At 35.4% G+C, this 27,321-nt stretch overlaps 1 long non-coding RNA gene across 1 annotated transcript; it reads left to right on the top strand.

Annotated features, from left to right (window-relative positions):
* The first annotated feature begins 726 nt into the window (after positions 1-726).
* On the top strand, positions 727-26,892 carry LOC149784596 (uncharacterized). Its single transcript, XR_016414171.1, has 3 exons — positions 727-839; positions 4,757-4,871; positions 26,743-26,892. It is a non-coding gene; the product is annotated as an uncharacterized LOC149784596 (long non-coding RNA).
* The last annotated feature ends 429 nt before the right edge of the window (positions 26,893-27,321 follow it).

Below are 27,321 nucleotides of genomic sequence, written 5' to 3'. Positions count from 1 at the left end.
CGTCCAAACATGAAGTTGCGTCGTGCTGAAAGACATAACAGTGTGCCATAATTTATCTTATGCCATGTAAAGAAACTGCTTAAATTATAGTATTTAAAATTTTCTTCATTTTGTAAGAGCTCAAGAAACTAATTCTGGTTTGAAAGACAAGATGACGGTAAAACTCAGAAGACGTAGCTGTACAGTACCGTTGGTGTTTGAGACATCATAAAAAAGGTAACTGCGTTAACTTCGCTTTTTGTTTGGTAATATGTTGGAGATTATCTTTTGCAGATCTTCTTTGAGCTTGGAGTAAATTTTACATTCTAAACATTTTTATTTGCACTTATCTGCTTAACATGTATTGCTGGGATATCATATAGAATATGAAGTCAGTATAATGGTACTATATTTTACATATTTGAATGATAAATTACTGGTAAATGATATAATGATAAACTACAAAATAAATAATTTGCCCATTATCCCAAATATGTTAATTAAAACAAACATTGAATGTAAATTCAGATATTATGAGCAGTTGTAAGAAGTAAGAAATAACATTTTATCAATTAAACCAGTCATGTGTTATCATCATCAATTGTAAAAAAAATACATGGAGACAAGTATGCTTAAATTCTAAAATGAACACACACACACATACATATGGTATTTTAATCTAATACAGAAAAGGTGACATTGCTATATGCAGACCAATAATTTTTTTTTCTTCTACAGATACTAATTAAAAAGCCTAATTCTGAGAGTTTCACCTACAACATTCATGATGGGAAAGGACCACTAATTAAGAGCTGACATATGTGGAAGGAAAATACCATCCATGTTGAAAAGGGCTAGAGGTAATGTGAGAAAACGTGATTTATCAATCTGAATTAACATTATTGTTGCTATTTTATCTCAACTGGTCAAAAGGCTAAGTGGGTTTATGTAATGATCCAGAGTGTGTTATTTATTTCACATCCCCTTCTGTCTTTCAACAGTAAGAAATTAGTTACTTTGGAGTCCATAGTTCTGATCAATTTGTTTAAATAAAACTTGGTTTTGGGCTTAAATCAACATCTTGGATAAATCTAATAATGAGCTAAATCCAAGTATATACACGAGGTGATTATATATAAGATTAGTTGAGTTTTTTTAACCAGCCTAAAAGCCATACTTCCACAATATAGACTAAAATCATTAAGTTGTCCTCGAAGTTTGATGCGTGTTAACCATTAATAATAATAAGGTGATCTTTCACCTGACTGAGCATGTTACCACCGCATGCAATATTTATACATATAGTGCAGTTTTTGCTAAATTTAGAATACATGCTTATATAAATGAGATCTAGATCGAAGAAGTGAACATGCATACAAATACACGAGGTTATAACCACTACTGCTGATTCAAGTTTGATCATACTTGGCCATTGGGCTTATATAGTCAAGCTTCACAATGATGCTTATTATGAGTGTGATAAAGATATGTTAATGAAGTGACCTTGCATCTGATTGGCAGAGTTTCTTACGACTTGCACAACAGTGTTTATGATCCAATTTAGATCTGACTTGTTTAATTATTTGCTCGTATGTCTGAGGCTGTAAGCAAAATCTATGCATATAATGTGGTGGTTCTACATCTCACTAGCCATTCTTGTTACTGCTCTTAAAACTATTTCTCATTAATTTTATCAGACTTGGTAAATAAATTTATCTCATCAAGATATAGCAAAAGAGCAATTTTGTAAAATAAAATATTCATTCATATTAAACTCAAATTCTGCATCTGATTGGTTGACCTTGCAAATACTATAACGGCTCTATTTCTGACAAAAAGATTATTTTGATCTAATGTAGCAGAAATGATTATATGATCAAAACATTGAACATATTTGATAACAAATAAATAGTTTTTCATGTAAATTTGATAAACATTGATAAATCGGTTCATATCATTGAAAGCTTGGAAGAGTTTGATTACATGCGAGACCTTCACATATTAATGATGCTTTATTTAGAGAATTATTTTCGTCAGGATTTAGTAAAATAGGTAAAATCAATATGGACTGGTTTTGTTATGTACAGCAACACTAGTTGTTTACTGAGTACTGAGGGACTTGGAGTAAGGCAAGGGTACATTGCAGTAGGTAACCTGGTTGACTTGATAACAAGATTGTAACACAAACATTTTTATCAGGAGTCTAGCATACATACCACTGCAGATCCTGCCCCCGTTAGTTACCTTTTAATAAATAAAGCATTTGGGCTTTTTATGTCACCAATCCCATAGGGATTAAAATTAACATCATAGGTCTCACTGGATAGTTTCGTATTTTGACATACACCTAATTTTTAAAGTAGAAGGCATGAACCTAATTATCACAAGCCTAGCACTTCTAAATTCACACATAAGCTAAATCTATAATGTGGTTTAGATTTACTTTGACTTAGGCATGGAAATAGGTTGGCTTGTTGGTGACTGCCTGCCACAGTTACATGAGCATTGGAGATCAAATGCGTAACTTGGTCTGCAAATGAGCTGCCGACCTTTATGTGTGTCTGCTACAGAGGCAAATATAAAAAAATCTAGATGGTTGAGGGGTGATGAAAAGTATGCTAATTTGTTATAGTACTAGTGAACTTTATTCATGCATAAGACACATACTGATTCTTTCAGCTACCTTGTCATAGAAAAATATTGAAAATAGCTATTTCTTGTCAAAAATGAATGTAAAATTTAGGAGATGGTGGCAGTGATGGTTCAGAATAGAAACCAATAGTTGCATCAGGAATTAACCTGATTACTGCAGTCAAAATCTCACATGTATGCTTTCTACAAAAATCATCAGTTTGTTTTTGTTAGTATCTTCAGTGTAAAATTATTCTCATTTTTCTGTAATTGGTCATTGTCGGATGAAAATTCACCAGATAAACTATCCAGTAAGATCATAAAATACACAATTAGAAAATAAAATAAATTTATTCTAGAAAGAAATATTGCATTCAATTGTGTGACACAAATGAAATTAATGAGAAAACACTTAAACAAATGGCTAACATTACTCATCTGGCTCATATAACTTAACAGTTGGCCATTTCACTATGGAGTAGTCAGGTATATCTAGTATTGTAAGAACAGAACCTAAACAGTAATCTCCAAACTTTATCAAATCAATCGCATACTTAGGTTTGGAAAGTATTACATGGGAATTATGTTAATTTTTAAAGATCAAAATGTACCTGCATGTTTTGACCATACCAGAACCAAACTAAAAGATCAAATGTGTGCAGCTGCTTTTGCTCATCACAAACATAATTGGGAGTATAACTTATAACCCTACCCTCTAGCACACATTTAAGATCTTTAGAGCTTTTAAATGCAGCCTTCTAATTATATAAGTTTCATTACATTGGTTATTAATTAGTCACATGTGATGACACTTGTAACTAATCAAACCACAGCCACTGAGAGCAGACTAAACACTGATATTTATACGGTACAGTGGCAATATACAGTCTGTCTGCTGCACAGTTAGTTACCTGCCCATTAAAGTGACAACACATGAAACAAACTGGATAATTCTGAAAGCCTTGAAATTGTCTTTATTTATCTGTATGGTAGAACAGAACATGAGTTGAAAAGCTTTTAATGAAATACCTTGATATCAAACCTAATAATAACTGCAGGAGTTATATTATGGATAATTAACCATTCTCTCAGTTTCAAACTGGGCATTCCATCCCATGGGGTTCTAAATGTAAACCAAGTGTAACTGATATCCTAATGAACTGTAAAGACCATAGCAGCACAACATCAGGGGACCAGATATGTCCAGATCCAGGAATCATAGACCAGTTTCAAACTGATAATGAGCCACATAAAAATGACACATCTGCTAGAACTTATGTGATGAAGATAACTTAAACTGCATTATTATTAATCCTCCTCCTCCACATCATCATAATTGAGATGCATCATATATGTTTTATTGTAAAATAGTTTATGCAACATAATTCAGTGAAGACCTTTACTGCCAATTTACCAGTGAACCATTTGTTTCAATGAGCATATTTTATGTTGTAACAAGGAGCATCATTTAAACATTATGATACACTTATCATACCTGTATACGAAATCTTAATACTAACACTTATACTTGCAATACTACTACTAATAAAAACACCTGCACTGATAATTTGATTATGTTCAATTGGACTTGTATCTAAATGATCACCAGCTGTATGAAAAGACATATTTTAATATATAGATATTGGATGGAATACTAGTTACCACAATTGAATAGTCATATGATAAATGATATATTATTATTTTAAACAATTTATATTTGCAGCGAAACATACTTTTACATTATCTTCCCTTAAATTTCATTTATAGAGCAGTATTCTCTGCATTCATTAAATTACTGAAATGGTTAATAATACAACATCAAATACTACAACTTCCAGAACCACAAAAATCAAAAGATATAAACAAAAACTTCCCTACATGTATCAACACTTGTCACTTTATAGACAGAACCATGAAGATTTAGGACTGGATGTTAACAAATTAGGCATTCAAGTTAAAAAGAAAAAATACCAAGTAAGCTTACTACCAAAAAAATCAAACAATAACAGTGAATTTTAGTACATTCCCATTAAACAGAATATATGATTTTTCTTAACTTGATCTGATACATCTTAAATCTGTAGAAAATGATTCATATTGTATGACTAAAATATTATGTAAACAAAAATTCCATCACTTTTTTCAGATGCAACATGCATACCCCAACCCATCCTTCTTGATCATAAAGTATACCAGCATTCCACTATAAGATGGGGAGCTGTAGTGGCTCAGTGGTTAGCTTTCTGGACCTGTGAAATAATGTAGGTTCAAATTCTACCATCGGACCAACCTGAGTTAGCTACCATGGTGTGTCCTTGGGCAAGGTACTATACTTAAAGTCCCTTGGCACTAAATAACTTACTTGTGTTGCTTTACCATAAAAGGCCAAACCAAACACAAAACAACAACTTTAAAATATGAGTTTTGTCACTACTAAGTAAAGGAAAATCATACTGAAGAAATGTTTTTGTTAATACAGCTTAATGGATCTAAAAATCTCTTTCTTCTGCAGGAGTTTAAAGTGTTAAATTAAAAAGGTCATGGTGCACATTGCTTTGTTCGTACACATCAGGCTCCGTATCCCATATCCAGCTAAAATTTTCAGTAGAGTCTGAATAAAAAATATTTTAATCTGGATGATAATATTCTTTCTCCATTCATATATTACACCACTAAGATTGATCCAGATAAGATTATATTTTACTATAACACTGAGGATGAGTATGCCTCTTAACAAGTGACAAATGTGGAGAGAATGGAGTTAAAATGGTCTTTGATTTCTTTTCAACCATAACACAAGATGATCATTTATAATGAAAAAACCTGAATAAGATTGGAGTTCATAACCATGACAGTCTTGATATAATACAAATTCAATATATTATTATTGTCTTGAGGTATAGTTCTGAATATTACAATCTCACACAAGATCAGGGTATATTTTAGTACCATACAGTTAATTCAGGATTGTATTAACACCTATTCTGGTGAATGAAAATTGAATAAGATTTACTATTTTAGAACCAGTTTCAATAAAGTTTACTACACAAGAGAAAATATGACTTTACTGTAATATCTAAAATTTAAAATCTGCAAACAGAATACTTGCTTGACTTTACACTTCAACTATATCATAATGTTTATTTGAAATGGATTTATACAAATGGCATTAAATTGGGTTTCAGGCTGGTAATGACAACGGTCACACTGACTTAGACCCAGGGTGGGCAACCATGTCACCAATTGCCACAAGTGGCAAATTGGCCATTAAGTTTGGCTCAGTTGTGGCATGGTATGATGTTTTTCACTTCTCATTCACCACACCTGTGGCTACATTGAAAAATAGTTTGCCCACCTCAGACTTAGACAACTAGTAAATTATGAAAGAAAAATGTCATTACATTATGCTTTTCTGGATTGCTAGATTAATAAATTATTGTTGACTTGAAGTTAGAATATTATGTCAGTGAAGATAACCCTCACGGTGACTTTGACATTTTGAGCTTTTTGTGAAGACATTGGAATTATGTGTATGAAGTGCTAGATTAAGTGTGTGTGTATGTGTGTGTGTGTGTGTGTGTGTGATTTGGATTTGTTACATTACAAAAAACTGTAATGTAATTTAAAAAAATTACTAGTTTAGAAAAACTCAATCATATCATGGATTAAGTAATGATTAAATTGTATTGCAAAGATCAAATCAGCAAGGATAACACTCACAATGACTTGGGTATTCTATATCCCTAAGAACATTTTTGGATCTATACTGTATAAGAAATTGAATCATGTATTGCAGCATAAGAAAAATTTCTCAGGCATGGAATTAGAGTCTTAAATTCAGAAAATCAGTACATACAAAATAAACGTGTTGGTATGTGAAGAAAACACTCACTTGACAATATAGCCAAGTTCTTATAACAAATGATATAACTATATGTATTTTGCTTGTAAAATAAGTTAGGAATGAATATTAATTATATAATTTAGAATGGAGAAAAGCACATTACATTCCATCAATAAATATTTTGTGCTTAAATAAAATCTTAAACAAAAATGTACAAGTCCAAAATATAGTTCTACAATGTAAGACATAGCACATGTTGTTTTTGTTTTAGTGCTATGAGCAGCAGGGAGGGCGAACAGACCTATGAGTTCCGACAAAAAATAAACCCTCCACAGAAATCCAATCCGGAGAAAGGTTCTATTTACCGAATAGAGGCTTCCTGAAGGGAATTATATCTTTATTGACCCCCAATCCGAAAATAAACCCTTGGTTCGAAGATCTAGCTGCAGAATAATATGTTCATGATTTTTCATTGATCTCTGATTATATTTTTGTCGACCAACCGGAGAAAGACGCCCTCCCTGCTGCTGTCGTGTCTAAATGAATTTTTAAGATTTTAATTTCAAGATACAAAATGAAAATAAAATAACATGGATGTTGGAGAATCACTCAGGTCAAAAATAGCACGAGAGCGACTAAAAGCAATAAAGGAGTATCTACCAGTGCAAAAGGAAGTCAAAAAGAAAATACAAGCCATTAAAAGAGCAAAGGCAGGATTTGCTGAGACAACGCAGGAATTATTCAAACCAGTGACCAAAGCAACCAAAAAAGCTTTCATAGGCGACATAAAAGATCCTGAGGCAGCGAAAGAGGCAGTAAAGGAAGGAATTCTACCTTTGCTGAAAAGAATTGAGAAACAAACTACCGCTAAGATCCGTACCGCTGACAAATTCACCGATGATAGCGCAACAAGAATAAAAGCGATAGCGGACGTTAACGCTCTTGCTAATTTTGCTGTTACTTCATTTAGTCAAAAAAAAAATATGTTGAAGCCTGAGTATACTGGTGACGTTCTTGATCGCAAAAAATGGTACAGGTGGATCTATTATGTTCGCTACAACACAGATCGAGCCGTCGCTAATGATCTTGTGTATAATTCATATCTCGATGCGATAAAAGGTTTAGGAAAACAACCTAGACAACAGCCTCAACCTGTGCAACTGCCTCACCTGCACCGCAACCTCTATCTGCAGAGGAACCTGAATTTATGCCGCATACCTTATTCAAGAAAAATATTCTTCATGATATCAAAGATAAGAAAACAATGACCGATATAGCTAAAACATATAATGATAGAGGTAAATACCTGAAAAAAAAATATGTTGGAAAAGACTATTCAAACCCAGAGTGGATTAGGGATGTATATTTTGCTTCCAAAAGATCAGCGATAAATCTTGAAGATCCAGATTTTTTAAATTTTTATAAAAAAGTAAAAGATCAGCTTGCACTCAAAACCACCACATGGATGTTCAAACCGGAGGCTATTAGGTTTTTAAGAGATCGTAAAAGAATCATTGAGATCGCTGCTCACGACTACAATGAAAGAGATAAATATCTGGCGCAGGGTCATATTGATCGTGTGGAACAATCTGAATGGACTCCTGCGTTATATTTTACTTTTTATGAGGATAAAAAATATGATCTGGATGACCCAGATTACAAGAAATTTGTTGAGAAGGTAGAGGAAGAAAAATTACGTCCAGAAGAACCAGATATCCCAGAGGACGAATCGAGGATGAGTGGTGAATCTGCACCTGATTTTTTCCTTCCTACTGACTTAGAAAGAATCCAAATAAATGAAAATGAATTATTTCGTTTAGCTATGGAGGAGTATGAAAATAGAGACAGTCATTTAAAAGCTCAACATCGTGGCAAACGTTTATCTTTTGATGATTGGATTTCTCTGCTATATTTTGCTAGTAAAAATAAGGATGTTAATCTCGAAGATAAAGGATACGATAGTTTCAGAAATAAAATTTACATCATGATAAAAAATAGGGAAAAAGAAAGATTAAAAAAGAAGAAGAAAAAAGACCAGGTCTTTTTGCGTCGTTTTGGGGCAGTCCAAAAACAGGTAGTGGATATACCATCTGTCCTGATAGCGTTGTTAATGATGTATCTCGGCTTGAGGTTCTTTTTGGAGGGAAACGAGCTGGAAATAATTCACATGAGATAGTCAATGAAGCAACAGATATCTGTCGAAGATTGTTTCAAGAAAAAATCATTGACGTATCTATCTATCGCGATCTTATCGATGAACTCATAGACGATCATCACAGTGATTGAATAATTGGATTATAAAATAAAATGATCGTGCATAAGAGCCATCAGAGAGCGATACAGGCTCGTATCATGAATTCAAGGTTACCTGTGTATAAACTCAAATACGGATCGGGGATAGGTGATTCAATCATTAAATTTTTCACTCGAGTGGCTCCTAAGGTTGGTCCGTTAGCTAAGCAGCTATCGTCGAAAGCTATAGGGGTTGTTCGCGATAAGGTCATAGGTACCCTTGGTGATGCTACCAGCAAAGCATATGACGCCATCAAAGATAGAATACTGCGATTGGTGAGAAAAAAACCGAAACCTGCGGATAAATTACCTGTTACTGCTGAGATGCCTGGCGACATTAGCAAGATTATAAATGACGCGGCTAATCAAAAACTAACGTCGTTAGCGTTAGAACAAATACAACAACCACAACAAGTAACCAGTACCTCTGCATTCGGAGGGCGCCTTCGTTTTAGACTATAAAAATATTTTATTAATAAGCATGTTTTCGCGTGCATCTAATGAAGCCTTTAAGTTGGATGAACCAGCAGAGAGAGACGACTCAGTGCGAGACTACCAATATTACTCGTATGACGCGATAACACCAAACAGTCCCAGTAGAACTGAATTACAAGTACAAGATACTACAAGATATTTTCTACCGTGTGAGACATTCATTGAGGTTGTGGGTAAGATTGTGAAAAACGATGATAATAATTATGCTGCAGCTATCAAGGTTGGATTAGTCAACAACGGCATTATGGCGCTATTCAAGAGTGCCGCATACATGATCGATGGTAGAGAAATCGAAACAATCAGTGACAACGTCGATGTAGCAACCACGATCATAGGCTTAGCGAGATACTCAGATGATTTCACCAGATCAGCTGGTCCTAGCATGATGTTTACCAAGGATAATTCAGATGTTGCTGAGAATGTACATTTTCTTGTAAGACAGCCAAAAAAAACGAGATAATACCGATGCTGAGGTTGAGAATATGATCATAACTGAAAACGCAAGGTACAATCTCGGATTTGACGCTCGTACAGCTATATTGGGGGGTGACAGTAAACGATTTTCATGCGCTATCCCGCTGTCACATATATTTGGATTCTGCAGAGATTTTAGAAAAGTCATATTTGGAGCTAAGCACACGGTTGTCTTTTATCGAAAAGGCGACAGCAACGATGCTATCTGGAGGACTGGAGGAGCAGGTGATGCTGGCAAGGTTATATTAGAAAAACTAACGCTGTGGATGCCCTCGATGACACCATCGATAGAAGAAGAGAGAAATCTGTTATCGTTTATGAATCAAGGTGGCAAATTTGTCATGTCGTGGCTGACGACATACACATATAGCATTCAGAGTAACATAAACGGCAATTTCACCTGGCATATAGCGTCTCAACAAGGTGTATCCGCGCCAAGACATATCTTTATAGCTCTTCAAAAAGCTGATCGATTAGGTAATCAGACTCAAACAAACACGATTTTTGATAATTTTAGAGCCAGTGATGTATCACTGAGGGTAAATGGACATCAGGAGCCAATTGATGAGATTCAACTAGATTACACAAATAATTCAGTAGCACGTGGCTATCATCGTTTGTGGAGATATATGGGTCGAGATCAAAACATTGATACCGGATTACAAATATCTCAGTTGGATTTTATAAAATACTATCCTATCTATTATTTTTCACTGGAACACATGGATTTGATAAAACAATCTGTCGTTGATATTCATTTTAAGGCTAGAATAAACAAAGAAAATGCCGCTGATACATTTAGAGCTATTGCTGTTATACTCAGCGATATAACCATGATTCTCGAGGGTATTGAAGGCAGAATGAGGATCATCGACGCTCCTGTAGAGAAAATGTGATTTAAATTCAATTACAAATTTATAAATGCCGTATGAACATGTCAGTGTGACTCTGACTCAGGGTCAGATAAAAAAGCTACAATCAGAATTAACAAAAAAATGTGGGACGAAATTGACGTTAAAACACGATCAGATTCAGGGTGGACCAAATAAATTATCGATAACAAAAACACAACAAAAACATTTCGATAAAGCTAAATCATCTAACACCGGAACACAAATTGTGTTATCTCCGGCCGCTATAAAGGATATGGCTAAGGTAGGTGGTATTTTCCCGCTATTAGCTGCGATACCAGCATTATTAGCTGCTGCTGCGCCGGTTGTGGCAAAGGCTGCAACGTTGGGTGCAGCTGGTTTCGCTGCTAAAGAAGGAGCTAAGTGGGTCGCGAAAAAAGTCACCGGCGGAAAATACAATAAAAGAAAAGGACGAGGACTCCGATTACCAGGGACACCTCCATGGTACTACGGGAAAGGAGTTCCTCTACCAGGAACCGCCGCATCGTGGTACAGAAGATAACACCGATGTCGAATTACGATTTAATTAATGCTGCTAAAAAATAAAAAAATAAGATTTTTCAGAGGCGTATTTATGCGAGATCAATTACCAGCTCGTCCAAATGAATACGAAACGGGGATCATAAATCTCGACAACAGTACCGGACCTGGTACTCACTGGGTAGCGTACGCGATAAATCCGCGCGAGATTATCTATGCTGGCTCATATGGGTTAGCCCCACATAGGGAATTTTTAAATTATGTAGCTCAGCTAAATACTCCAACGTGGTACTCTACGCTACCAACACAAACACTAGCCGATCCTCCGATATGTGGCGGCGAAGCAATAGATATTTTATCGGCGATATCCAGGTAAAAAAAACCGTATCATAAAACAGTACACGAGTATACATCAAATAAATTAGATCAGCAAAAAAGAGTATAATGGTTGACATCTACGGTAGATCTCTGTTAACAAGAACGATAAGAAAAATACTGGAGAGAGAAAAATTTGATACCGGTGATTTATCGAGATACGCTACGAAGGACGACGTTAACAATATTCTGTCGCTGGCGGGAGCAGATCGTGGTGAGGTTGCTGTTTTTCAGGATGAATATGGAAAACTAAAGACTAGCAACGTAAAGATAGGTGATATAATCAAGCGAAACGAATACGACGCTCACGTGGCTGATTTTAACGTTGTTAAAGAAGATATCAGGAAAAATACTAACGCCGCCGAGAGAAATCGCGGAGATATCGAGCTTATATCCATTCAAATGATTCAAAAGGCTAGCTGAGATGATGTTGATAAAATAAATGAAAAACTCGCTGTCGTTAATACCTCAGTCAACGGTAAAATCGATTTTAGCAAGATTCCATCAGTGATGAAGGATTTATTCATCTAACGCCTATTATTGCATCAGGAGTATTAAAATGGACGAGTACATCAAATACTCTCAAGTATACAGCACCTGTCACTGGCGCGTACAGAATAAACCATTTTTCCTCAGAGAGATTTAGAATCACCTGTGAAAAATATAAATGGCGACACCACTCAGATAGATTTCTCGGTACGCTAAATATTTTGCTAGATAAAAATGTCGAAGAGATAATTAAATTCGAATTCGCTGACGCTAATAAACCAGCACCACCAGAGATATCCATATGGTGGTGTATCGAATTTATCGCTGAGGTACCTTCATTTAGTTTTTGATCGATAAAATATAATGGAATATAGATACAGTCAAGCTCGTGCATGGCATATGTCGCTGAAGAGTATCATCGACGTCTATCAGGTAAAAATAAAAAAATACCAACGCAGATTAGTCATCATCGATGTTACCGTTTATTCTGTCTCGGCGATAATAACCGGCGCTGGAATAATCCTATCCACGTTAACGATGATAGCCCCTGTTGTTATCACGGTTATTGTTTCGACAACCACCACGTTAGCTGGTATATTCGGTATCATAACAAAAAAAATATCCTCGTGTACTAACACAAAATTAACCACGTATAAAGATAAACTAAATACAGCAACAGCAGCGTACTCTAAATTATCTTTGTTGCTGTCGGAGAGTCTCAATGCCGGCGTTATATCCGACGCAGAATTCGCGCTGATATCTAAGATTTATAATTAAGCGATTAAAGACATCAATATAAATAATGACCGAGTTACTGCAACAGATTGCGACGAACACAATGGTGACAAGAACAACGATGATCTCAGCTAGCTCAACTAAACCTGAATTCAGTATCATTTTTCCTACTCCTATCTCTATTGACGAGATAGCACTGGCTCAGTTACGCGTTTATTACAGCTGGCCAAATATCAGATCAAAATCATTTGGCGGACTGCATTCAAACAATTCCTTTGTTTTTGCTTATAAAAACAAAGACGATGGTACTCCTGATTGGAATGTGGTTGGATTACCAGCAGGTAGTTACCGGATCGATCAGATTAATGAGGAGCTGATACACAGAATAAAAAATATAACAGGATCCGATCCCGGAATAAAGATAACTGTACACGAACCAACATCAAAATCGATTATCGAAATAAGCTCGAATTATCAGGTAGATATCTACGCTAGCTCAATAAGAACCGTATTAGGTTGGCCTGAGATCAAACCACCAACACCACCAGAACCGCGGAGGGAGGATTATACCACGGATAGAGAAATTAGTACATCTACCAGCATAGATGTTGATTATGTCTTCCTTGTAACTGGGATATATAATTTCCAAAAAGAACAAGATTTATTATCAGAGGAAAAGATGATATGATCTGGAGGTCTCTTAAAGATCATGAATTAAGTAATATCATCAGTATGTTTAATAAACTTCAAGAAGATTATAACAAACAACAACAAATATTACAAAATTATTTTCACGAGTGTATTTTTGACATATCAAGTTCATGTGATAAAATGATTGATCAAATAAGAAGAATACAATTTATCATTAAAAGAACAGAAGATTTTAATTTTACCTTAATTAAGGTAATACTCGATGATAAATCAGGTAACAGGGAAAAATTCATGACCACCTATTCGCTAACTGAAGCAACATTACCAAATTTTAAATTACCTGGGTACACTGCAGATAAAGTGAAAGATTCTCTCGCTAAAACCATTGATGAAAAGTTTTCTGAATTACACGCCGCGTGGAGAAAAAAATCACTGCTACAGTCACCATCTATTTTCAAGCGCGACAACGCCGAGGATGGCACCGGCAGGCATCTCTCGCCTGAGATAGTCAATATAACAACCACCATCGCGGTCAGTCTCAATTGTGATATCATCGAAAACAGCTACATCGCTGATGCATCCGTCTCTGATCAGGCGAAACAAGGATTTGTTTTGTATTCATTTTCACCAAAGAATCCACCAGGATTTTTGCTGGTACAAGAACCAATCAATCCTGTTTAACTTCGATGTCACAATAGATTGTTGCAGCAGGTGAATTTTTCGCTGACTGATCAATCTGGACATCTGCTAGATACACGCGGAGAAACGCTGAGTATAAATCTCTTAATAAAATCATAAAAATAAAAAATGTTTTTTATGATCTGTAGATTTTTTTTTTTTTTTGTGTGTAAAATTCAGTGAAATTTGACTCTTTTGGTCGATTTTTTGACTGTTTTGGTCGACTTTTTGACTGTTTTGCCTGTTTTATCCACTGGATGAGTTACCGAACATGGTCGTTTCTCTAATTGATTTCAATTAGAAGAGATACAGGAGTCAATAAAGACAAGTAAAAATCAACAAAAATCAACCAAAAAGAAGCAAAATCAACTCAGAAAACAGTCAAAAAACAAGCAAAATATTCAAAAATCGCTGGTTTTTATTGACTCTTGTATCATCTCTAATTGAAATCAATTAAAGAATCGGGGTATCCTATTCAACCTATCTAATGAGTGAAATCGACCAAGACAGCCAAAAATTGACCAAAACAGTCAAAAATCGACCAAAACAGCCAAAATTCACAGAAAAAAATATCTACAGAAAAAAAAATATTTACAGAAAATAAAATTATTTTTCACTATCTATCAATCTCCGCAATTGTCGTGCACGCGTATCTATTGGTTTTTTGGATTCGTATTCATCAGACAGCGATGATCGAATCTTTTCAACGACACGTGCTAACGGAGAAAAATCACCTATACCAGCTTCATCAATGTTGATGAGTGATTTGTACATCGCAGATTGTATTTTTTTATGAGTCTGTATTCGGACGACAGAGTATATCTATTTTCTTGTTTGTGTTGCGTTATTGTATCAAAATCAGCAACGATCTTATCAGAATCTAAATCATCTGATAATTTTATCTCTTTTATTTTTAATGCTTCAATAGATTTTATTATTTCATTAATATTTTCTTGATTCATATTCATGAATAAATTATTTGTCTAATATGAGAGGAAAATAACTGAATTTAATCCAGCTACCGGATTTGTATGAGAAGGTCGATTTATATTTTTCTTCTGCAACAAACCGCACTGTAGCTGAACAAATGCCAAAATATTTTGCAGCCAAACTCATTGATTGAAAATATATCTCTTCACTTGTCTCTGTATTGATTGATTTTACAGCTTTAGAAATTTTATGTCCACCAACATTCCCCTTCTTCAGATTCTCACTCTGGGTAATTGCTTGCAGATTTTCTATGGAGTTGTTGAGTTTGTTTCCATCAATATCATCAATTACCAGGCCGTTTTTTATTGACCCATGAAAACACTCAAACACAAATCGATGAATGGAATATCTTAATTTACTTCCAATCGTAAATTTGACATAACCAGCATTATCAATACGACCAACCTTATTTGTTTTGCAATGTCTGACTGTACCATCAGCAGATGCATCGTAGCTATCAATGATCGGATGTTTCACGAATATGACATTCATTATACAATATTCCAATTGTCTAAATCAAAGTTTGTCTGAGAATCTACTCAAATAATCCTCTTCGCACTTGATAGCGATATCACTATTAGGAGATTTTTTGTCATAATGTCGTTTTAATTCTCTGTATGTTTTACCGCCACATCCTGCACATATTCTAGTCTTTCCCTGAATTCCAATGTTGCATCTGATGCATCTCGTGGGACCGACTCCACCTTGCTTTATATAAGCTAAATGTATTCCACAATACTCTTTTCTACACGATCTGCCGCAACAAGTAAACGAACCAACCATGAGCCATTTGCAGTTATTCATATTTATTTAAAGATATACTTGTTTAAAATCTAACAAAATGATATTTGATCTCGATGAAGCAGAATATATCATTCCTGAGCTAGATCAGGCTAAGAAGGAATTTTGCGATGATGGAGCAGCTCATGTATGGTCGACGTGGAAAGCAGCTGATATCGATAACACGATGAACGATACAAGAGCTAAAAAGATAATTAACTCACTCAACAACGACAAATACATATTCAGAATAAAATTTATTGTGAATAACAAAAATGACGTTTGGATTACACGCGATAAACGCGATCCTGTGATAAACGGAAAAAAATCTGTCACGGTGAGCAATAATTCCAAGCCAGGATTACTAACCGGAATAGATAAACCGTATTATGTACGAAGCTTATCCTGTAGCAGCTGTTGTTTATGGCATTTACAGACTGAATAAGCCTGTTGCTGAGAATCTCGCTAAGATGAAAATGTCGGTGAGGATAAACTGTGTAGCTGAACGAATGATAGAGCATTTTACGAACATAAAATGCGGAAACGGCCTAACAGATTTAAGAAAAGAAAAAATAAATGACTGGGCGGAGTCAGTTGCTGATGGTGCATCAATAAGCGACGTTGCTGTATTATCAGCAACATTAAAATTTCCCATCACGGTGAAAACAATATCAGGTGAGATACTGTATTCTTCTGCGTATAAATCCAAAGGATCTCCTATCGAGATAATTGATCATAATTCTCATGCTTGGAGTAGCGCAGTATCTGCTTTTCCTCGGAATCGTGTTATCAAATTCTATTCTACAACAGAAAATTCTGTGGGGAATATGTTCGATTTTATTCATAAAATAAGTAAATCAGATCCTGTATCTGTTTGGTTATTTTCCAGCGATGATCGATACGATCAATTTGTCAGGCCCAATGGGGATATGTATCGAAGCGAAAAATTACATGATTCGATGACATCGACAGCAGAAAAATACTCAGTGAATGAAGAATTATTGGTTAATTGTTTCACGATTCCGTCTGTTGTTGCCCACGCAGCAAGGAAGAAAAATGCATGGAAACCAACCAGAAAAGATTTTCTTAAAGATATTCAAGATAGTTGCGTTGAGTATGGTCATGGTGGATTATGGAACACAAAATATAATTTTATGGATATGATTTCGTTCGACATGATAGCGTGTTATCCAGGTAGTTTTTTGGGCATGGGAGAATGTAACAAATATTTTACTCGGTTTGGTCATCCGTGTGATGAAATGACAAGAGTATCAATTAACGGTCCGTTACCAGATTTCCACCTGACAGGATTCGCTAAGGTTACATTGTTCAAGTTTGCTTCAGGATTACATAAAATATACTACGTTTGATTTGGAAGACACCTATCAGAACAAAAATGGGTTCCGATAGTGTTATTGAGGTATATGCTAGATTCTGCTATGTTAACGTCGTTGATGGTCAGCGAGGCAATTATTTCGTATCAGAAACAATTTGATGTTTGGCTACCACCTGAGCATGATGACGCAAAAGGTTTAGGTAGAAAAATTATTGATAAATTCACTCAGGGTGGTGCTTATGATCATCAGAGACGTAATTGCAGATTGATTATGGATGAGGCTGAGTTAGATTTTATAATAGCTGATACCGCTGAGAGAGGTATATTTTGTAGCAGAGAAGATGTTTACGTCGCTGATGGAACAAAATTAGGTACCGTGGTTAATTATCTCGAAGGAGAATCGCCTCAGTATGTTCATCTAAGATCATCAATGTTAGCGTATGCGAGTATAAATCTCTTATGAATGATAAACAGATTCCCTGATACCGCAGTTAGAGCAGCTACAGATTCGTTTTATATTGACAAAAAATACCTACCAGAGTTAGAAAAACTAACCGGAGATGGTTCCTTTGGAACATGGCGAGTAAAGGACGAATATATCTTACATTATTGCGAAGATGCTGACGTAGCTGATGAAGAAAAATATTATTCAGATAGCGTATCAGAAACATCGACCGCACCATCTGTTTATGATCTTGCCGCAAGATACAAGATGATCTATATAAACGGACCGGGAGGATCAGGAAAAACATCTAGAATGATTGAATTATTCAAGAACTCCGATATGATCGTGTTGACACCAACGCTATATTAGCGAGGGAGATGAAACAGCGAGGAGTAAATTCGTGCACGTATCACAGTTTTTTCAAGTACAACGGTGGTACGTGGAGTCCGTCTAGGATGGGAGAAAAATATATAAATAAAAAAATTATATGGGATGAAAATTGTACTGTGTTCGATGGTACATTGAAAATGTTTCTAGAGTGGTTATTGACAAAAAACACTGCTGTGATAATGTGTGGTGATCACGGTCAACCAAATCCTATTGATGGTGAATCTCCTCATGCGTGGCTGAAGGATTTCGTGGACTATTACGAGGAGGTCGATACTGATTATAGATCGTTAGATGGTAGATTGAGTGAGTTTAAGAAACTAATACGATTAAAATCAAATAGGATTCAAAGTGATGTAATGAGAGAGGTAATTCCGGAAACATCAATGAAGGATTTCTTATCAATGTGGACGCCAAACGATCTGATAGTTGCCAGCAGAAAAATAATCAGGGATGTTCTTCAACAAAAATTATTCAAGATACATCAATAAAAATTCCCTCTGATGCCTGTTCCGCTATGTTATAGACCAATCGATACCAGATTACAAAATATTGACGTCGATATACCTGGTAAAGGTAAACAGAATCTTGTATTGAATGATGTTGTTGTTGATATTGATTTCGTTAACGATATGATAAATGCAGAAAAATCACCGTGGACGTTGGGATATGCCATGACTATTCATTCTTCACAAGGATTAACTATCTCAGATTGTCAGGTTTGGATTGTAGATGACAACATCGAATGGTCTAATCTGGTATATTTAGCTGTATCCAGAGTGAGAAAAATATCTCAATTAGGTAGAATCACCTTAGATAGATCGATTATCAACGACGAAACAAACGAATATGTGATTTAAAAAAAAAATGTTCAGCTATAAACAAACTGATAAGAAAAATAATCACGAATTCGATCTGGATGTGGATTTCAATTTATCGCTGAAAGAGAAACAAAATAATCACTGCTCCGGTTGTAATTGTATTATGACTTGGATGTATCAAAGGAATGATTCAAGACAATTTACCGTGGACAGAATAAACAATAATCTGGGACATAACAGAAAAAAATGTCACTCTATCTTGTTTAGAGTGTAACAGACGCGGCATAGATTATTTGAGTGACTGAGGAGGTAACTGAGTATCAGCCGTAATCACCTGTAATTCCTCTCGTGTAAAACCGCGTTGAGGAGCAAAAACATCGAGCATATAAATTGCTGGTCTACCTGATGATCTTGTTACAGATACTATGTTATGTGTCGTTACACTCCAAATAGGATCTGTTGCTCTTTTTCTGCCGCCCTCAGCTTCACCATGTTTATATAAATATCTGACGATGACATCACCAAGTACCGGTCGAATCGAAAAATCTTTTCTACGGATCGGTATAAATTTTTTTTTGTATAGCTATTGCTGGTTTCATGTTTATCGATCTTGTTAACTCGTTATTTATTGCTGAGATAACACTTGGTAGCCTAATGACCCAGTCGCTAGATCGTTTATCCTGAATGAATTCTCTCGCGTACTGATAACCAAATAATTCTTCAGCTAATGTTTTGTTAAATCGCTCAGCAATAGCCTGATCGTTATGAATATTTATTTAACCACGTCGTATTGCAACATTCTTTTTGTTCATCAAATAAGTAACAGCACCAAGGAATTCTCGTCCAGGATCAACCTGAAGCAATCTCGGCCACGTTAATGGACCTCGTTGATATATTCTCTCAAATGCGTTAGCAACCTCAGTTGCTGTTTTCGTTATCAGTGGCTCAGCTTCTTTGTATCTGCTAGCGATATCTACCACGGTTAATACATATTTGTGTGTTTTATCGTTAACGGTATCGTGCGGTAGAAACATTATATCAGCCTGATGAACCTCGTTTGGTACGCTGACATCAAAATGTGCGTATTCTATTCGTTTGGGTCGTGGTAGATAAATCTGCCAGATAGCTTGTTTAGATAACCACGTAGCAGCTACTGATGGTTTTACTTTAGCAGCTTTTGCTAGTTTCTTGATAGCGGATTTACCTTTCCAAAATCCAACAGGAGAATAATAAATTTCTTCCATATAATATTAACCAGCACCTAGAATTAATTTACTTTTCATAGCAGCATTAATTATCCAGCTGGCTAATCTTTCTCTGAGAGTCTTATTTTTTATCGAGTTTAACGCATGAATTAATTTAATGTCAGCTAGATGTCGCTGTTGTAGATCTTTGCTTCGATATGCGATATCATGAATATAACACGCCCGATCGATTGCATTTACAGGATCCTCACCAGGATTCGGTTGATCTTGATCATTTAATCTGATATCGAGTCTAGTACCTGGTCCGCAGTAGTTATATCCTGGTAGATGTTTTTCTCCGGGGTATTTGGACCAAAAGAATCCCGGTAACGATGATAATCCTGAGGTAATATCACCTCCGTATTTTCTTCTTTTTTTAATGGTTTTTACTTTAACTGATTTTTGGTCAGATGAAGAGACTCTAAATTTCTTTGTGCCGCATATTTCGCATTTACCAGTAACAGCCGATCTATTATTTTTTGTAACGACCGTAGCTAGATCCACAGTTGGTGTTCGTGTTCTACACCGCACACAATATAAATCCATGATATAATTATATCATGAATGTAATTGATTTTTCAGCTACAAAGAAATCTGTTCCATTGAAACATCATGCTGCGTTACCTAATTCGATTAGAATGATCATCATAGGACCATCAGGGTCGGGTAAAACACAATTATTGTAGAATCTGATTATGAGATGGCTAAAATGGGATAAATTATATTTAGTTGCACCATCTGTCAATGATCAACGATGCTATCAGGTATTGAAAGAATTCAATGAGAACGCAGCATTGTTGAATAACGGTGAGAATATAATTGATTTTATCACCGATATTGAAGAAGCGCCATCGGTTGATGTTCTAGATGGTTCGATTAACAATTTGGTGGTCTATGACGATATGATGCTGGACAAACAATCGAATCCTGCTAAAATATTTTCTCGTGGACGTCATAAAATTACTGATGTTATTTATGTAACTCAGAGATATACACAAATACCTAAAGTAATTAGAGATAATTGCAACATGCTAGCGATCTTTAACGGCGAAGATACGCATACGCTAAGAAACATTCATCAAACGTGGTGTAGAGGTGACATGGACATAAATGAATTTAAAAATTTCTCTGGGCGAGCTCAATCTACACTGTATGGATTTGTGAGGTGAATTTATGTGATCCACGAACCAGATATCGAGTCGGCCTAGATAGAACCTTTTAAAGGAAAATCTTAAAAATTCATTTAGACACGACAGCAGCAGGGAGGGCGTCTATCTCCGGTTGGTCGACAAAAATATAATCAGAGATCAATGAAAAATCATGAACATATTATTCTGCAGCTAGATCTTCGAACCAAGGGTTTATTTTCGGATTGGGGGTCAATACAGATATAACTCCCTTCAGGAAGCCTCTATTCGGTAAATAGAACCTTTCTCCGGATTAGATTTCTGTGGAGGGTTTATTTTTTGTCGGAACTCATAGGTCTGTTCGCTCTCCCTGCTGCTTGCTATGTCTTACTACCCAAATAACGGCCATGTATATGTGTTCCAATGTTGATTGACATCGGAATTAGTAGTCCAAGTTCCAGGAATATCTCACACACTTTTCAGCCTATATCGACACTCTTCCACTAATTTATGTGTAATTAATATACTTACAGTGCTGTCTTTATCCTGGTGGAGTGAAAATATGACACTAGCAAATGGACACATTTTCATGTTCCATTGACATACATTTGAATTTGTTGCAATGCAATGGTAGTCGAGGTACGCTAAAGTATGTTTAAGTAGGTTCATGTGAGGGATATGTTTCTTGAATGAAACGAAACATTGCTTACAGTTCCAATAGGCAAAACATATTTTTATTTGTTTCCTTAAAGAATAATGTTTCAGCTTAACCCGATTTTGGCATTCCTGACTTTCATCGCTTTCCAGCCAACTGAAATGTAGGCCAACAAAACTTGAAAACAGGTCCGGTTCTTTTGTGAGAATTTGAATTTATTAGAGAAAAGACATCAGGGTAAGTAAAGTCTGACAAAACCATTATAACTTTACTTTGCAGAAATGCATTGCTATTGGTTACCAGTTGTGTGTGATATATCTGAAAATTTGACTTTCATTACACTGTTAGTCGACATCAAAACGCTCCACACAGCACCCTTCATTAGGCAGTAAGATCCATCAGCCCCCCAACAAAAATATTGGGTGATGTGTCTTATGTCATCGGACTAGTCCAAAATATTGCTTAAAGTTCCTAAACTATATAGAGAACAGTAAAAAACAACTTAAAGAAAATAAATAACTTTTAAAAAAGCTCATAGCAATTGCAGTATTAGTTAGAAAGCTGCTGAGCTCTCTTCATACATGCAGCCCACAACACCTTATATACTTATGACATATTGCATAAAAAACCCAGCTTGTTAGAACCTTTAAACAAGCATGGGACTTAGTATCGCAAAAGTACATTTAGTAAATCTGCACAATAATTATATTAAAAAAATTACCAACTTTATAGTTTACACATTAGTACCTAATGATTATATAGCCAAGAAGAAAAAAAGTTGATTTCTCGTGGTACATGCCATGCTTACTGCTGCTGTTCATAGCAAGGGTTCGAAACCTGTGTTAAGCTACGTACTTTTGCAGTATCATCGATATACACCACATGACAAGATTATTCAGCATGTGTTTGTATCAAGTGAAATAAAACGGAGAAAATCAAAACTTAAACAGTGACATACAGAAACTTAACATTGGTATAAACACATTGAGTGTATAGTGTAAAGTCTGAAATGGTTAATTAAAAATAGTTATTAGTCAAATTATCAAGGATGCCAGGTACTAGCTTTGATAATTCGTTTTTGTTAACTGAAAACATGTAGACTCAAGCCACATCTATAATGATAATTTCTGGCACTTTCAAGGCTGATATAGCCCTTTAATTAAAACCTGCAAAATATTTTGACAATTTTATCAACACACATTCATGTACATTTTATACACATCTGACTTGCCAGTATTTCTCCCAGCCATTGAGCTACCATTGGCAGAGGAGATCTTTTTGCGAAAAATATTTCCAGATCAAATCCTGTTTGGTGACTTGTAAATCGACGTGGAATAGCACAACCCCAGCACAAATATTACTACACCTACTTCGTGGAGACATTGCGGCTATGACATTGTAGCTACTCAACCTTCTGTCCTATGACCATTTTGAATTTTGCGCTAGATATGGCTATTACCAAATACCGGTGTCAAAACAGTACATAGGTGCTTTCTGGAATGATTTGCATGCAGTAAGATTGCACATCAATCCACATTATTTCCATCAATATCAACACAGATTGGGGTGGGGGGCCATTGAAATTGTTTCTACATATTTAAACAGGTTTTCAGTGAATTGTTGCTTTTTGTTTTTATTAGCAGGTATTTATACATTTATAAAATGAATGTCCTCTATCACAATATGTATCAATCTTCCTGCAAATAAAGCTTCCCTTGTTTTTTTGCTCCCAAGTTACTCCCATTTTATTCTTGATAAAAGTAGCTACCCCTCCCCTTACATCTCCTTATGATCATTCACAATTATAACCCCATTTAATTTTTCCTCTCTTAAAGTTATTAGTTCTTTAATCAACTTATTATGTGTTTCTTGTATGAAATTCATATCATAATTTGTCTTGTTGTTTAGTTTGATTATTTTTTCCTTATTTATTCAGTTTAAATTTGCTGAGGCTGTATGGAAGTTTTTTATATTCATTTTTGCCTCTCCACCAGGTTATTGCATTTTTGGTTATACATTAAGTATTATTGGTTTTAATTTAGAATTGAAATATCACCTAGGGGATCAAATAGTAATTTATTAGTCAACATGTAGACCCACTCCATGACCTTCTTGAATCTGTAACCCAGAAATTCTGATTAACTATGCGTCTTTTAGAATCATTCAATACATTATATAAAATATGGTAATGTATACCTTAAAACAATAATGGCATTTTAATCCAAGTTTCCAATTTTGCAAGAAGTTGTCCCGCACATACAAAACCATCTGCTACCCAATATGTAAACTTGTCGCTAGAACATAAATTCTCAAAAAATTCCCCAGCGTATAGTCTGTTTCTAAATTCTTTAGTAATTTTCCCCCATCAACAAGACGTAAACACATTGCATCCTATTTCATTGTTGTTTCTCTTCCACATAATAGCTTATTATTTATAAAATGTTAAACTTTACTAATCTTTTCACAAGATCACTTTAGTTTGCAAAAATATATCTTGTTATTTATTGGCATTCTACATTGAATTTTGTAAAACTAGCTATAAACCTGTCCTAATTACTCAACTTAACTGCTGACAGAAACAGTCTACAGTAAATGTATTTCATTTCTATAGCTCGATGGATAAACATTACATCTTTTCAAAGCTGTGCACAGAATAGCCCGACATATCACGAGTCAGGAAAACATGGGGGTGGTATCACCTGTGGCCAAAATTAATATCATTTTGAATAGAATATTCTAGTGACAATTGCCTCTTTTCAAATGGTAAGCATTGCTTTATTTTATTTTCGTCAATCTGTCAAATTCGATATGCATTTTGCTTTAATATTTGAGATGGAAACCTTAGGTGCATAGAAATGTCAGACAGCATTGTACATCATGGATGGTGTCCAACATACTTTTATGATCAGAAAACAAAATCCCATTGTTTTAGTTATGGCCACTGATTTTAAAAATATTTATCCAAGCTAAATATAATAATAATAATAATGAGGACTTTGTATAGCGCCTAATCTTTAGAAGCTCTAAGCGCTTTGCAACATTAGACAACATAAAAACATACACAATGATATGATTGCAAAAACAAACACCATGAAATTAGAAAACATAAAAAACATGCTGAGAATATTTAAGGTAGTTAACATTATTAAGTCTTTAATTTTGTTTTTGCAGTCGGAATAAGTGGTTTTGAGAGCACTCTTGAATGGGATCACTGCGTCTTTGTGTCTAAATTCAGTGGGCAATTCATTCCACGTTGCTGGGCCCTGGTATGCAAAAGAATGCTGTCCATATGACTTTGTTTTCATAGTGAGAATAATGAGTATATGATTGTCGGAAGAGAAGCGCAAGTATCTTGCTGGTGTGTACACATAGGTGAGGTCGGATAGGTATGTTGGACTAGAGTCTGTCAGTGAAACGTAGCACAGAGAACACATTTTGTGTTTGATTCTGGATCGAATGGATAGCCAGTGTTGGGTACAGAGCAGCGGGGAGGTGTGCTCTGATTGTGGTACTCTAAGTATGATCCAAGCAGCTATGTTTTGAACTTTTTGAAGTCTCCGCAGTAGATATTAAGATGAACCAGACATAATTGAGTTACCGTAGTCCAGTCTTGAAAGTAGTAATGGATACACAAGTGTTTTAGTGGCATCAGCTGAAAGATATCTGCGAATGGAGCTGATGCGTCTCAGCTCAAGATATGCAGCCTTACATATGTTCATGACATGGTGGTTCAATGTGAGAGTACTGTCCAGAGTAACACCTAGGTTTTGTACTGATTGTGTGAATTTAATGTTGGTGTTTCTGATATTTATTGTATGAGGTAAAGGATATGAATGAGAAAGTCTTTGTTTTGTGATCAGAATGGCCTCAGGTTTATCATCATTCATCTGCAGCTTGTTACAAGTCATCCATGATTTCACATCAGAAATGCACATCTCCACACCTTGGATGGTAGCATCAACTCCAGTTGGGTGGCTAGATTTGTATATTTGGGTGTCATCAGTGTACAATTGGTGATACACTGGATGATGATCTATGACACTTGAGAGCAGCTGAGTGTATAGAATGTAGAGAACAGGTCCAGGAACAGACCCCTGTGGAACACCACAACATAGATCAACTGGGCTGGAGTGTAATCTATTTGCAGACACAATTTGTGTTCTGTGGCAAGGGCGATATGCAGATTGTACATTGATAAAATGACTGTTCAAATTCAGAAAGATACAAGCTGGGATCGAACAACCTTTTCTAAGACTTTTTATATGAATTGGAGATTAGAAACCGGGCAGTAGTTCTTTAAATCGTAATGTTGTAGTGTTAGTTTCTTCAGCAGAGGTTTTACAATGGGAGTTTTGAAAAATGATGGGAATTATGCTGATGAGACAGAGGTATTAATAACATCAGTAAGTGAAGGCAATACTGGATCTAAGCACTCAAGCAGCAGTAATGTTGGATCAAATTCACATGACTTTGGTGCACTCTAGGGTGATTACTTACGAATGCATTTATTGGTGGTGAGAGACTAAATACATGACTTGATACTTGTGTTTAGCATTAATTGGAAAGCTAAAGATTAGTAATCTTTTGACATACATATCTTAATTGTACCATCTAATTTAAAAAATTCAATGTAATTTGCATTGGTAAAATGCGTAGCACAAGAAAAGTCGTCATGAATCAGAGATAAATCATACCTTTGTTTTGTCTGGAGCTTGACTAATTTATTGCACATTTCTGTACACTACTTTGTCTTTAATCCAGGATTATTCACTGCATTCTGATGCATTTCATGGTGACAATTCACCAGCTGGATATAAAAGTGGTGAATATTGCTAGCGATTGTTCTGCAAACCCTGTATGTCACAAGGAGTCAGTGTATTCATGGTCTCATACAGTATTTACAAGTTCTCATTGGTATTTCAGATGAAAATGAAGAACTGAAAAGAAGATGAAAATCTCAAGTGGAAACCTTTCTGGTCAGCCATCTCATCCAAAACCTCCTGAAATGGAGAGTATTTTGCAGACTCCAAGATTTCCTCTTATCCTGCTGGTATGTTCTATTTAGTTTATCTGGTCTCAATTGCTTTTATACCATGCCACAATTGGAAATTCTTTATCAAAAGTATGTATAAATTTCATCATTTTTCTGTCTGTTAAATAAGATGTGTTTAAGAGTACTTACTTACTCATGATGCTGTATATATGAGATTAGATGTTTTGTTAAAAAAGAATGCATTTTGTGATATATTGTATCACTGCCTTATATACAGTGGTCATTGCAACCAGTATGCATTTTGTTTACATGCCAAAAAATCCAGTCTGATTTCTTTGTTTGTTTTCTTTACTGCAATTAAGGACTAATGATTATTTTTATACATTTAGCTGCATTCAGAAGGACAACACCATCCCCATCCCCATCCACTCTGGAGTGCAGAATATAAAGATTTCTCTCTGCCAGTTCCTCTGCAAGTAGTAAGTATTGAGGATGGAAAAAAAGTCTTC

This window comes from Sinohyriopsis cumingii, chromosome 14, assembly GCF_028554795.1.
Source record: "Sinohyriopsis cumingii isolate HCF-2022 chromosome 14, ASM2855479v2, whole genome shotgun sequence".
Lineage (NCBI taxonomy): Eukaryota > Metazoa > Mollusca > Bivalvia > Unionida > Unionidae > Sinohyriopsis > Sinohyriopsis cumingii.
Note: the sequence above shows the minus strand (reverse complement) of the source record. Positions and strands in the feature narration are given on the sequence as shown.